This window comes from Physella acuta, unplaced genomic scaffold (genome assembly GCF_028476545.2).
Source record: "Physella acuta isolate Inbredline_101_S28 unplaced genomic scaffold, ASM2847654v3 ptg000264l, whole genome shotgun sequence".
Classification (NCBI taxonomy): Eukaryota; Metazoa; Mollusca; class Gastropoda; family Physidae; genus Physella; species Physella acuta.
Genome location: NW_026731783.1, coordinates 1,601,145 through 1,615,564, shown reverse-complemented (window position 1 = coordinate 1,615,564; position 14,420 = coordinate 1,601,145). Strand labels below are relative to the sequence as shown.

The window sequence follows — 14,420 nt, the reverse complement described above, 5'->3', positions numbered from 1 at the left end:
GACAGACTATGAAAATATATGATTTCATTTAGTTGCATTTAATGTGTATAGATGTATCAAACTGATCATTTTATCACTTATAAATCGGTGTATAATATTGACCGACACACTTACATAATTTTAAAATGGTGACATTTATTTTACAGATCCATTATAGTGACACTGTCATACTTCAATCAACACAAAAACCCAAGTCTTCTAATTCACCAGACTACGTCATATCTTTAACGGTACCAAAGTCTCCAAAATGTTCACCTTCGGTATACAGCTGTAGTCTGTAGAATAGTTTGACAATCAAATAGAAGAAGAGAGAACATATTATACACACACCATTGTACAAATAGCTTTTGAATAGGTATACAAATCACTCATATATGATACTTTTAACATATTTATTAGCAAATTGAGCCCTTTATAAAAAAAAACAATAGTTATCTTACATTTTAGTCTATTATAGTAAAATAAATGTTTATTTATGATTATAATTACAACTTTAAATCAAGATAAATACATTAATATTTACTTATCTTTTACCATTTTTATGTTTAGATACAATTACAGGGAGGTAACAAACTGATTTGTATAAAACCAAATTTTTTTAATACTGCTCAAAAAATGTAAAATATAAGCTAAGTACTAAAAGAGTTATAGAATATATATTTAATTTCATGTAATGAATTTGTATTTTTATTTTACAAGATATATGTAATTGGAATAACAAGATTATTAATAATGCTAAAAAAACAGTGCATTTATTTTATACTTGTTTTTAAGAGACACGAGAAATTCAAATTATCCAGCGCTTAGTAGGGTTTTCAAATCATTCCCAAAAATGATACGGATAGGACAAAAATTATAAATTACAGACCTAGGGCTCCCGGTCAAAAACCCCCTGGACATAAACCCCCTGGACAAAAACCCCCCGACATAAACCCCCTGGACAAAAACCCCCCGCGACAAAAGCCCCCTGGACAAAAACCCCCCGCGACATAAACCCCCTGGACCAAAACCCCCCGCGACATAAACCCCCCGGATAATAACCCCCGAACTGAGGTTTATATAAAGAAATAATAACGATGATGTGAACCAAAAAAATTTAAAAATACATTAAATTAATTTAATTTTTTACGACTAAGAAAATAGTTTCTACCTAAAAATAATGCTATTCGAAATCAAGGAGTGACCTTAGTTGTATTTGATCAAAGATCGGGCACAAAGGACAACCTTAGGTTATTGGATGATAATCAGCACTGGTTTTTGGATGGTACAAATATAGGACTCTGGCATTCAACAACTCTACCAAGTTAATAGTGAATTTGCTCTCAAGCTCAGAATGCTACCTGCGTTGGTTTTTGTTCCCATTGAACACATAAGTTATGCCTTTGAAAAATTATTGGAAATTTTCCCCCAAGAAGCAATGGCAATTGCAGACTACTTTGAGGACTACTATATTGGCAGACCACAACGTCGAGGTCGGAGACAGCCTATGTTTCTACTTGATATGTGAAGCATGCACACACGTGCAGAAGACCATATGCCAAAAATAACCAACTCAGTTGAAGGCTAGCACAGAAGTTTCCAGTCGAATATGGGATGCTGCCTCCCAAATATTTGGAAATTTATTGACTTTATTAAAAAGGAACAATCTCTCCAAGAGGGTTATTGTACACAGATTAATTCAGGTCACTGTTTACTAAAACAATAAAAAAAATATTGATAGCAGCTCTCGAATTTTAACTGTTGTTAAAAATTTTAATGAGTCCACCATTATTGAGTATTTGCGAGGCATCGCTCACAATCTGTCTTTTAAAAGTTATAATAAAAATAAAACAGTTTTTTTGTAATGTTTTTTTAATTTATATATTAATTTTGGTTCTCATCATCTTTGGTTTTTCCTTATATAAACCTCAATTGGGGGGGGGGGGGGGGTTGTCCAGGGGGTTTATATCGCGGGGGGTTTTTGTCCAGGGGGTTCATGTCGCGGGGGGTTTATGTCCAGGGGGTTTATGTCGGGGGGTTTTTGTCCAGGGGGTTTTTGTCCAGGGGGTTTTTGACCGGACACCCAGACCTAGATCTATATCTTTACTTAACAGTGATAATAACATATTGACAAAAACTTTAGTTAAGAAACTCGAGCCTTTCATATCTAAATTAATACACCCCGATAAGCAGTATAGCATACCAGGTAGAAACATACACAACCACACGCACTTAATCAGAGACATCATACATTATAGCACGCAGAAAGACACACAACTAGCGATTCTTAGCATCGGCCAACAGAAAGCGTTCGACAGAGTAGATCATACATGGTTAATAAAAACAATAGATGCTTACAACCTAGGACACTATTTTAAAACATGGATAAAAATAATATATAACAATGCACATAGTCATTTATTAATAAACAACAGTGTTACAAGCGCTTTTCACATACAGAAATCAGTTAGACAAGGTTGTCCTTTATCTCCCCTACTATACATCCTAAGCTTAGAACCCCTACTAGAAAACATTAGACAGGACAACTCGATTAAAGGACTGTACATTCCAAACACGGTAGGCAAGAAAATACTTGCATACGCAGACGACACTACTTTCTTAGTACAAACAGAAAAAGCAATACAGACTGTAATAGAAAAATTCAACAACTTTGGGAAAGGGAGCGGGGGAAAAATAAACGCAGAAAAATCAAAAGTAATGGGTATAGGTAAATGGAAAGGTTAAGATAACTATCACATAGACATAACAATAACTGACAAACTCAAAATTTATGGAATAACCTATACTAGCGATCCCACAATAAACGACCAAGAAACTTGGACCACACTGAAAAATAAAATAAATCACAATCTGGAAAAATACCAATACTGCAATACAACCATTTTTGCCAGAGCTGCATTAGTAAACAGATATATCATTCCAAAAATAATTTTCGTAGCGACGAACTCTACAATACCCAACTCATTTATTAAAAAAAAAAACATGCACATTAGAGAGTTCATTTTCAAAAATACGATTAGAAACATTAGCCACAAAACCTTAATACAAAATAAATTAAATGGAGGTATAGGGTTACACGACATTCAAACTAAAATAAACACCTTCCGATTAAAACACCTGGATAGAATAAGGATAGAACCACATTATCATCCATTAGCACAATACTACATTGGGTTAAACATAAAGAGCATTTTAAAATTAAACATCATAACACCACACTATGGGGGAAATGACATAGGCAGCTTTTATAAAGAAACGCTAGCAACATTCCAAGGAAACAAAAGCATTATTGGGGAAGACGCAAAAAAAATATACGACATCCTAATCAAACAACAAGCGACACCCTTATACACGAGAATTAGTTGGGCCAGGGAACACAATATAATAGACATTAAAGATACATTTAGAAACCTACATAATCAACGCATTACACCAAAAGAAAGGGAAGTAGCATACAGACTGATTTTTAACACAACTCCAGTTTCACGGAATACAAAGTCAAATCAAAATGTTAAAATAACATGTCAAACGTGTACACAAAATATACAAGAAACTGAGAAACACTTTTATTTAGATTGTATATTAGTACAGAAAACAAAGCAAACACTTGCGAAAATATTAAACACCACCAATCAAACAGCCACAACAAATAAAGCAATCACACTTAATTTAATTAACACGACAAGACAAAGAACAGAAGACGAAAACAGACTAGTAGCAACGGCTATTTATAGATCGACTATATGGCAAATTAGGAATAAAGTCAGATATTTTTTTCACAAAATACACGGACATCGAGTTAAAAGAAATATTTCAAGCAAAGCTAAGACATAGACTGGGAACTCTCACTTAACTGAGAAAAAAAGAAATATACAGGAAAGAAATAAATAAAGTATTAATTTTAATTTAGACAGTCTCAAGCCAAACATCACTCGATCAGCCCCCAAGTAAATTAACATTAGAACAGTCTTCTGTTTCCCGGGTTTTAAAATGCACAACCTGAATGGTAGCTAGAGATACCCAACTCAACGCCCCCAACACACACACACACTTACCCCCCCCCCCCCCAACTCAACCGGACTGGCGGACATTTCAAGGTAGCGTGCCCTCATTGCCAAGGGTCAATTTTATGTCATGGAAAGTTTTGGAAAGATAGATCAGTACGTGATTACAGAGACACTTATCCCACAGTCGTTTCTATTTCTGTCCATGGGTGGCTACAGTGTGAACTTTTGACTCCGCAGCTCACTAAACTAAGCAGTGAAGAGAAACCTAGTTTGCACACATTTTTTTAATCTAGTTCTTATGCCATTTTATTTTTTCCCTTTGATTATTATATATGCAATTGATGTTCATTGTTCATGTCTTTGATGCTATGTAAAATATATCAAATATATTATTATTACTGATTTAAATGTTTAAAACAATTGAATTAATAAAAATAAAAATAAAAAAAATCTACCCCCTCCTCTCTCCCCCTCTATCCACTTTACCCTCAGACATGATAACCCCACAATCCCTTTAACTGTTCCAACGACCCCACCACCCACCGCAACGTCAATATCCAGAACTTATTTAAAGTTCTAAATCTTGTCTATTTCCCCTCATCTTTCACACTGCAACCCTTTGAAAACTCAATGCGACCACTACAACACCCTTTCAACTAGTCAAGTTAAGTTGTTTCCCTACATAGAAAATGCTTCACTGTCCCATTGACCATCTCTGAAAAATTTCCTTTCCTCTCCCCACCCAGACTTCTGACACTTTCATTTGACCTTCACCCCTTTTACTGTCATCCTTTGCAATTTTTTTTATAATCAAATACATGACATCATGTAAATATTCATTATGTACATTTGCAAAACCTTTCGTTTTCATTTGGTGTTCAAAATTATGTTAACAAATTTGATGTTGATGTACTTGTTTTAATTGCAAATAAAAGTATTAAAAAAAAAAAAAAAAAAAAATGAAAAATTTATAAATTATAAAAAAAAAAAAAAAAAAAAAAAAATTTGATTCGAAGAAATTGTTGGATTATTTAGAGAAGATCTTATAGAAAAAAAATCTAGATCAAGTCTTTTACAGTTTTATCTCAACGAATTTTTAGCTACTTATTTAAACTTGTGTGTATTTCCATTAGGAACCCTGTGTGTGTGTGTGGTTTTTTTTTCCACATTTTATACATTGTAAGTACTTTTTTTCTTTTTTTATTTCTTGTGTGTGTGTTGCCTGGCCCGGGTGGGCCTCACGCACAACTATGTCGGAAAAACACATCAAACGGCTATTCCTGCCTAAGTTTGGCATGGCAGGACATGCGCCAAAAACTCTAGAGATTTTCATAGAAGAGGGTTTTTCTTTAGCTACCCTCACAGCTGACGAACTAAAAAGAGAGCTATGTATGTTATGTAGCCTATCACCAGCTGAATTTGAGGGTCTGTATAACTACGGGGCACTGCGTAAATGGTATGTCACCATAAGATCAAAGGAACTATATGAGAAAATGCACCTAAAAGAATTTCACAGAGATTTGCCACCTGGGGTAACATCCAGATACAGAGTGCAGAGAATATCAATAACCCACGCCGATAAATCTGGGTAAAGGGGCATGCTGAAATGGCTGCCTTCCAAGACAAGCGACGATGATATAATGGCGATTCTGAAATCTATAAGCAGTCAGGACTCAACACCAACATTTAAGAGAATAGACCAATCAAATGTGGTCCAATTCACCATCTCTCTGGAGAAAGAAGATGTGGAGAGTGTGCTACACTATATTATACTTACAAATGAGGCCAACAAGGAGAGCAGGGTCCTTATAATCCTCAATGGGAGGAGGGTGCAATGTTGCCACTGCAACACAGACAGGCACCTGCCTAAAATGTGTGAGCATTTGAGAACTCGCGCTCTTGACGGCGTCCAGCTAGTAGATGGACAGTACAGGGCAATTGAGCCTTGGGATGCAAATGATAAAGAAGAAGTTAGGGAGCATCTAAGTAACAATAGAAATTTCTTAAAGCATTGGGACAGTTATGATGTTGACGGAGAAAGACACAATGAAATGCTTAGAGAAGCAAGGCTTAGAGAGGTAGAAGATGCCTTTGAAGTAGATGGCCAAACTGAAACACATCATACTACTGCAGCATCACAGCAAGTTAACGAAAGCGTAACAGAAACCAGCATAGAGGCCGAAGCTATGGAGACAATAGCGACCAGAAATTCCATAGTAACAAGGTCTCAAAAAGATGGGGATCAAGAAAATTTGGAGGCAGTCGACGAAGCAATAAATGATATTCTTCAAGATAACACGAGTTCAGAAAACATAACTAAACCGCTAAAGGAAATTAAAAGCTCATAAAGTATATCAGCAACAAAGGTATCAGGTCAACTGTCATATAGTCAAGCAATCAGTTTAAGTAAAAAACAATTACCCACAGTAAAGCCATCTCAAAGGGTCGTGACCAGGGCCCAACTGGATAGAAAACCATCGGCTGGAAAGTTTGGCGTTAAAAGACCACCACCATCCAGCCCTCCAGAAACAGATGTTCGAAAGAAAACCCCAAACAATTCATGCTAACTCTGGCAACATTGAACATCAGGGGGGCTAGTGACAAAACATATTATATAAACAACGTAATAAATAAACACAATATTGACATCCTACGTTTACAGGAAACTAACATTGGAACTACAGAAGAAGCAATTAAACTAGATGCATACATCGGCATCAAAAACTCACTGCACAGTACTGGTTTCAACTGCAGAGGAACCAGTTTACTTTGTACATCAGACAAGCACAAAATTAAAAGTACATACACGGATAAACAGCGCAGGATAGCTTGCATCACATTGAATATTGATAATACAGAAATAACAATCATCAATGAATACGCTCCAACACAAAGACAAGAACAAAAACATTTCTACCACACGCTTAATGAACTTATAAATACCGAATACAAAAACAAGACGATACTTTTAGCAGAAATATTTCAAGCAAAGCTAAGACATAGACTGGGAACTCTCACTTAACTGAGGAAAAAATGTACAGGAAAGCAATCAATAAAGTATTAATTTTAATTTAGACAGTCTCAAGCCAAACATCACTCGATAAGCCCTCAAGTAAATTAGCATTAGAACAGTTTTCTGTTTCCCAGGTTTTTAAAAATGTACAACCTGAATGGTAGAAAGAGATACACACCTCTACCCCCCCCCCCCCCCACACACATACATTCCTCCCTTCCCCCCCCCCCCCCCCACACTCAACCGGACAGGCGGATATTTCAAAGTAGCATGCCTTCATCGCCAAGGGTCAATTTAATGTCATGAAAATTTTATGGAGTGATAGATCAGTATGTGATTACAGAGACACTTCTCCCACGGTCGTTTCTATTTCTGTCCATGGGTGTCTACAATGTGAACTTTTGACTCCACACCTAAGGACTGAGCACATTAAACTAAGCAGTCAAGAGAAACCGAGTTTGCACACCTTATTTTAGTCTAGTCTTATGCCATTTTATTTTCTCTCTTTAATTATTATATATGCAATTGATGTTCATATCTTTGATGCTGTGTAAAAATATCAAACAAATTATTATTACTGATTTAAATGTTTAAAACAATTGATTAAAAAAAACAAAAAAAAAATAATAGAGGACTGTATAGATATAGATGTTTGAAAGGGAAGAATGTGTTTGCTTTGATGTGTCTTGTTGTAATAACATAACTTTTCCGATTGCTTAAAATTTGTATCACTTTAATTCTCTGTAATCACAAATTTATTTCAGCACTACTTAAAAACCCAAATTACACCCCGTCCCCCCCCCCCCCTCACCCACCACGCCGAGGAAAAAAAAAATCCCTTGAATCATCATTTAATTACACATTTGCATTTTCAGGTTGTTTTTTTATTTTTTTTTAATATTTTTGTTTTAATATATTTAGACGTTTTGTATTAGATCTATGTATAAGTAAACCATCTTAAATGAATAAAAGTAGGCTACAAGTAAGAAAGAAATATTACTATTGTAAATCTATATCAGTCCTCACAAGCCGATGATGGAAACTGTAATACTTAAGCGAACACACAACTGACGCTGTAAATTACATGTCTGAGGCAAAAATAAAAAAAAAAAAAAAAAAAAAAGAAGTAAGTTTTGGATTCATTTTGTGGGGGAACATTTTAGTTTGATTGGAAATACATTGTTGGACTTACACATTTTTTTTTAACTGTACTGAATGATACTGTCAGTTATGCAAGTACCAGTAAAGTTTGAATACAGTCATCAAACAGACAACCAAAAATACACTGTACTCCCTTCTTTGTATATATCTAAAGATACGATTTTTGTTTTAAAAATATTGACTTTCTAAATTATGATCAATTAAGATAGCTCCAAAGTTTAGTGAAATATTGAGTTCAATATTTGTTAAGTAGGCCTACTTAATTTCATATACATATTTTGTTTGTTCTTACATTTTGTAATTGCTGGAAAGTATTTTTTTTTTGCCTCGCTTACGATGGAAAAATTAATCATTACAACATGTTACTGAGAGAAAATTTGGACGGATCATTGATGTGAACGATGATATGATTCAAAAATTTAGTGGTAAAATCTATAGTTATTCCTCAAACGTTAGAGATTTACAGTATCACTGAAAGTAAATACGTCATACATTTATTTATGTATACACGTAATGTCTAGGCCTCGTACAAAGTATAAGTAACCATAACATAATCGTTTTGCTAACTCTATCATATATTTTTGTGTAAAAAGAGAAATTTAAAAACTAAAACGGTTGTATCAAAAAGTAATAAAGTGTGCATATCATATCTCTAAATATCTTCCTAACATTAATACAACGCATTACATAGAAACAAACCAGACAATATAATCAAATTTTCTATTCAAGTGCTACAACATTCTATGCACCATTAAAAATGTAAACATATTAATTTATTTTTAATGAACATTTTTAAAATTAAATTCAAACTCAGTACAAAATATATCATTGGGACACTACTATATACATTTTCGTAACATATTATGTGGGTCGGCATAGAAAAACATTGCGTGACTGTAAACGTGTATGCCCTTTAATTAAGTACATTATACAAAAAATAACTTCCAGAATGTTATTGATTTTGTAAACATTTTGTTATAGACAGGGGTGTCAGTGGGAATAAGCTCCCAGAAACAGTGATTTTATTTAGAGACAATGTTCCTGTTTTACTGGTCTAATTCAAGGCATTTTAATTTCTAATTGGTTAATTAATATTGAACTTTATAAATACAACATATAGTTTACATATATAATTCAATGTCACGTTTCATAGGACTTGTTTTTGTTTAAGGATTGCTTGATGACATAATATGGCATATGTCAGTTCACTTAAATTTTTTTTATTTTAAGCAGTTGACATGGAACATTACTATAAGTATTTTATGCCAACTCGGTTTTATATATGTGGAGAGCCGAGCCCAGGACAGAGGAAATCTCTTGCCAGGAGGGGCGACAGGAAAACCTAACCTAACCTAATATAATAATCATTAAAAAAGTTTTTAAAAACCCACGTTTTCTGATTGAACTAAAAAGTAGAAAATAAATGCTATAGGCCCTACATCACAATAATGCAAGCGATCACTCTACTATAAGCGATCAAAAACGTGGGGCGCCGAAGTAAAAGTTATATTACTATTGATTAGATAATACTATTGACTTTTATTAGGGAGCTTGTAGAGAGTCAACAGTATTAGAAACTGTAAGAAAATCACGGCGCCCCACGTTTTTGCTCGCTTATAGTAGAGTGATCGCTTGCATTATTGTGATGTAGGGCCTATAGCATTTATTTTCTACTTTTTAGTTCAATCAGAAAACGTGGGTTTTTAAAAACTTTTTTAATGATTATTATTTTCTACTTTTTAGTCTTTGTCTGTTTGTTTGCATTAAAATCTTGCTATCGATTTTATCTTTTCACTTTTTTTGGGTAAACGAAGACAACTCGTAAAAAGACAACTCGTAAAAAGACAACTCGTAAAAAGACAACTCGTAAAAAGACAACTCGTAAAAAACACGTTGTTTGAATACGTTACTGACTAGAACACATAGATTTGAACCCGTGTCGAGTGGGATAGCAATCGTGTGCCCAACCACTCGACCATATCGTCTCCCCCAAACTGGCCTACCTCCTGTAAGTTTAAACTCGGTTCAAGCTAAATTCTCTGCCCCTAAGCCTGTGGCGACATGTGATCGTTCGCTTCACTGCGCGCGAGGTACGCGTCGCTGGTTTTTTTTGTAATGGCTAGCAGAGGAGAATTATATATATAGATTATATAGCGGTCTAAAATGCTCAATAAAATGTTTCCATTGATCAATTTAGTAATAATAACAATTGAATATTCAATGGTCATCCAAAAGAAAGCTTCCCTGAAAATTTCAGCGCGCTAGCTAACTGGGAAGTGCCAGAAATTTCGATCGCAAGATTGGATTGGAAAGACAAACAAATAAATAAATAAATAAACACACAGAGAAAGCAAGTTAAAGAAAACGTGGTAAAAAATGAATGTTTCCAATATACGACCGTCTTATTCCATAACATTTCAAAGGCGATAAATTAAAAGTTATTTCAACTGCACTTGATGCCATTGAATTTTATTTTTACATACTGCAAAAGGCCGATATTTGCATACTTTTAAATTATCAAGAAAATATATTGATACACGGAAACAGGTTTATCTTTATTCATATATGTGTCTTAAAATAAGTGGTGACTAAATTAATCACAAAAACAGATGCCAAGAGTTAAACATTTATCAAAGACAACAGATTAGGTCAGTTCAATGTACGATGAGAGTTACGTCTTAGTATGATAAACGTCAAATTTTGCTACAGAAAGAAAGAAATATATGTGGTCGATATAAATAAAAGATTTTAGAAAAAAATATCAATCATACCTCACGTAGCTGGTTATCTAGCAGAACGACAAAGAAAAGTACGGGTGATGTTTCCACTGAAGAGTTATACTCGAGAGTTATACAACAAAAATTATGACATCAATTAATTCTAAGGCTTCTGCAGAAAATGAAAGAGAAAGTTAAAGCCAGTGAAGAAGTCAAATGTTTTGTGTATAACTACAATGGGTAAAATATATCTCCGGAATAAAGAATTCCCTCCAGTGAAGGCCCTAATGGAAGAGTGAGAGAAGACTTTAAATGATATAAATGGAGTGACCCAAGTACATGGACGCTTCTATGAACTAACGAGCAACTACCATAAACTAATGGGCAACCATGCTCAGTACTATCAAGTGGCCCTTAGATTGTTAGGCTGCATACATCTGATAGACATGCCACAAGCTGAGCAGGTAGAGAGAGCTTTTAATATTGGTTTAGAAGCTGTAATAGACGAGGATGTATCCAATTTTGGTGAGTTCCTTGACCATGATATCTTGACATCCTTGAAGGGCACAGATAAAGAATGGCTGGTTAATCTACTGTATTCCTTTAACAGCGGAGATATTGACAAGTTCATAGAACTGAAGGATAAATGGTCTACTCAGCCGGATCTGAAAGTCAATGAACTTGTAACTAGGAAACAAGATCAATCTGTTATGTTTGATGGAGATGACATTCCAAAGGCCAGCAACAGATACACAACGGACATTTGATAGTATTGCCCAGACTGTCAAAATTAACACAAATCTGGTTGAGCTGTGAGGCTTGGGTTAGTGAGAGCATCTATTGATGAAATAGAACAGAAATGTCACGTGACATGGGTACAGCCTAAAGATCGCAAACAGATTTCCGGCATACAGACTCGCCTTGAGTTGTTTGTAAAAGATATTGGCTTGATGGAACACCTGGTACACACAACTACTTATGATATTCTCAAATAATTATTGAGGCAGTATTGCATTTTTTCTTCTTTTTTTAACTCTTTGTTTAGTTTTAGATCGATTTTTTTTTCATTAACCATAAACAACTGCAAGTATATAAGTATAAATAAAGCTAGGTTGCTTTATTATATGTAAAGAAATAATAGTTATGATTTTAAGTTTATATACCTTGTTGGGGAAATATATAATTTGGTCACTTCTCATTTGTTTAAATGCCCGTGAAATACATTATAATTGAATTGATTTTTAAAAAAAGTTCATTTTAACAAAAGAACAATTAACATAAGGGACAGTCGTAATGGTCAATACAATTGTGTTCACCAATGTGACTTGTTGGGATTAAAATGCATAACATGTTGTCTTTAATCGATACATGGCTTGTTGTCTACACTCGACACATAACAGGTTTTCTACATTACACACAAGGTGAAACAGGTTGATGTTAAGGGATATGTTTCATTGTACTTTGTCAAATGCAATTTATTTTATTGTGTGTGTGTGGGGGGGGGGGGGTGGACACATATAAGTGTGATGCGAAATACATTTTTTTCGGACGGATACATAGCAGTTGTGTTTTACTTCAAAACTGTATTAAATGAAACGGACAATTATCAAGCACCAGTGAAGTTTGAAGACATTCATTAAATTTAAATGAATTAAAACTTAGTGACATGATTTAATCTACACCAGACACACTGACAGACAAACAAACAACCAAGCATGCACCGTATTCCCATCTTTACTTAAATCTATAGATAAGCCATTAGTTAAAAGAATATTGACTTTCTGAATTATAATACATGAAAGATAGCTCCAACGTTTAGTGAAATATTGAGTGCAATATTTGTAGTGTACACAATTTCATATATATTGTTTTGTTTTTTCTTACATTTTGTAATTTATCGAAAGTAGAAAATTAACCACACGTACATGAAAATAAAAACATTTAAAAACAGTTTTTTTAACTTCAAACTTTGACTTTCAGTTAAATAAAACGTAAATGAAAACACATAATTAAGTTGCGTCTCTTCATTTATTTGACTGAACTGAATCGATGCACCGAAATGGTTCATTATATTGTTTAAACCACAGTTGTTGGTTAATTCACGTTTTTAATCGACACGTTTTGATCTTTGAGTTTATGACTGTCATATTCTGATAATAAAGTAAATTGTATTAAATCATTAGCCATCATGTAGAGAATAGTGGCACTGACAGCAATATCATCCAACACTCACTAAAACATTTTCTCCACATTATAAAGTTAGGTGTACACTACCTCAGCCATACATTCCCCCGTGTAGCTACCCATGTCTAGGGAAGTTAAAAAAAAGTGAAACAGGTAGCTCATCATCTGGTGAAACATACCTCACAATCACAGTCAGCTGACCAATTTTAGGCCGTCAATTATTGAGTCATGTTTGGGCCCCAAAGAAAGTTGGAAACTAACCTAATGCCTGTTAAGCTGATACTGATACATAAAGCCTACAGTGTAGGCCTATATAGTGTTGTATTTAAACTAAACGATTAAATAATTTTCAATTAAAATTGTCAATCAGTTTAGAATTGCCGTAGTTATGTACTTTTTTGTATCAATTTTTAAAACAAAACATGAGTTGCCTTTGCTTGAATTTCAACTATTGAAGGGAGACAACACTAACAAACGTGCATACTTATCGATATCAAGTTCATGGACAAAAATCTACGTTTAACGTAATAGGAACAAAACGCAGTAAATGTAAGAAAAGTGTTTTTGAATTTTAAAAAGTTTCGATATTATTAAGCAAACTGCTTTCTTTTTAAAAAAATTATGATTGTCTATAGTTATATAATGTGAAACAGTAGCGTACCTGCAGATAATTTTCTTCAAGATCCGAAACATACCTTTTAAAACCGTTCCATAGTACATTCTTTGTTATACTAATTTATTTATTGCAGAAAATATTTCCCATACTAAATCTTGTCTAGCCGTGCTCTGGTACCCAGGAATCAATGTGTAGTCTGTAATGATTGCGATCAGTTTCTGTGCGAAGAATATACCAAGCAAGTACGCTCTAAATGCCAGCAATAACATTTTCTGACAGGGGTTGAAGTAACTTAAAGCTCACTCATGAAATTGTGCAATATTTATTTGGACCAGGTAACATATTGTCCTATCGTATTCTGTTAAGGTAAACCACATACAACTATAAAGAAGTGTTATTCTGGTCTTTCACCCTGGACCACACTGACCCCATGGTACCAAACACGTATGTGCCCGCCTCTCACTATTCGACAGAGATAGAATTTTTTTCATAAACATTTTAAAATATGATTCATTTGTTACAGTTTTGATTTTTTTTTTTACTGCCAAGGTTTATTAAATATGTTCGATAGTTGTCCCAACTTGTCTAGCGGCGAGCCAGACTGCACTATTTACGCTAGCCTGGAACGGCTAGTGCCATTTGCACATCACATCTTGTACACGCATAAAACCCGAAGTGAACGAATATAACGAACGCCACGAAATGATCCGATAAACGCCGAA

At 34.3% G+C, this 14,420-nt stretch overlaps 1 pseudogene; it reads left to right on the top strand.

The window, feature by feature from the left end:
• The first annotated feature begins 125 nt into the window (after positions 1-125).
• LOC131939077 (26S proteasome non-ATPase regulatory subunit 13-like) lies at positions 126-11,893 on the top strand (annotated as a pseudogene).
• Positions 11,894-14,420: the final 2,527 nt, after the last annotated feature.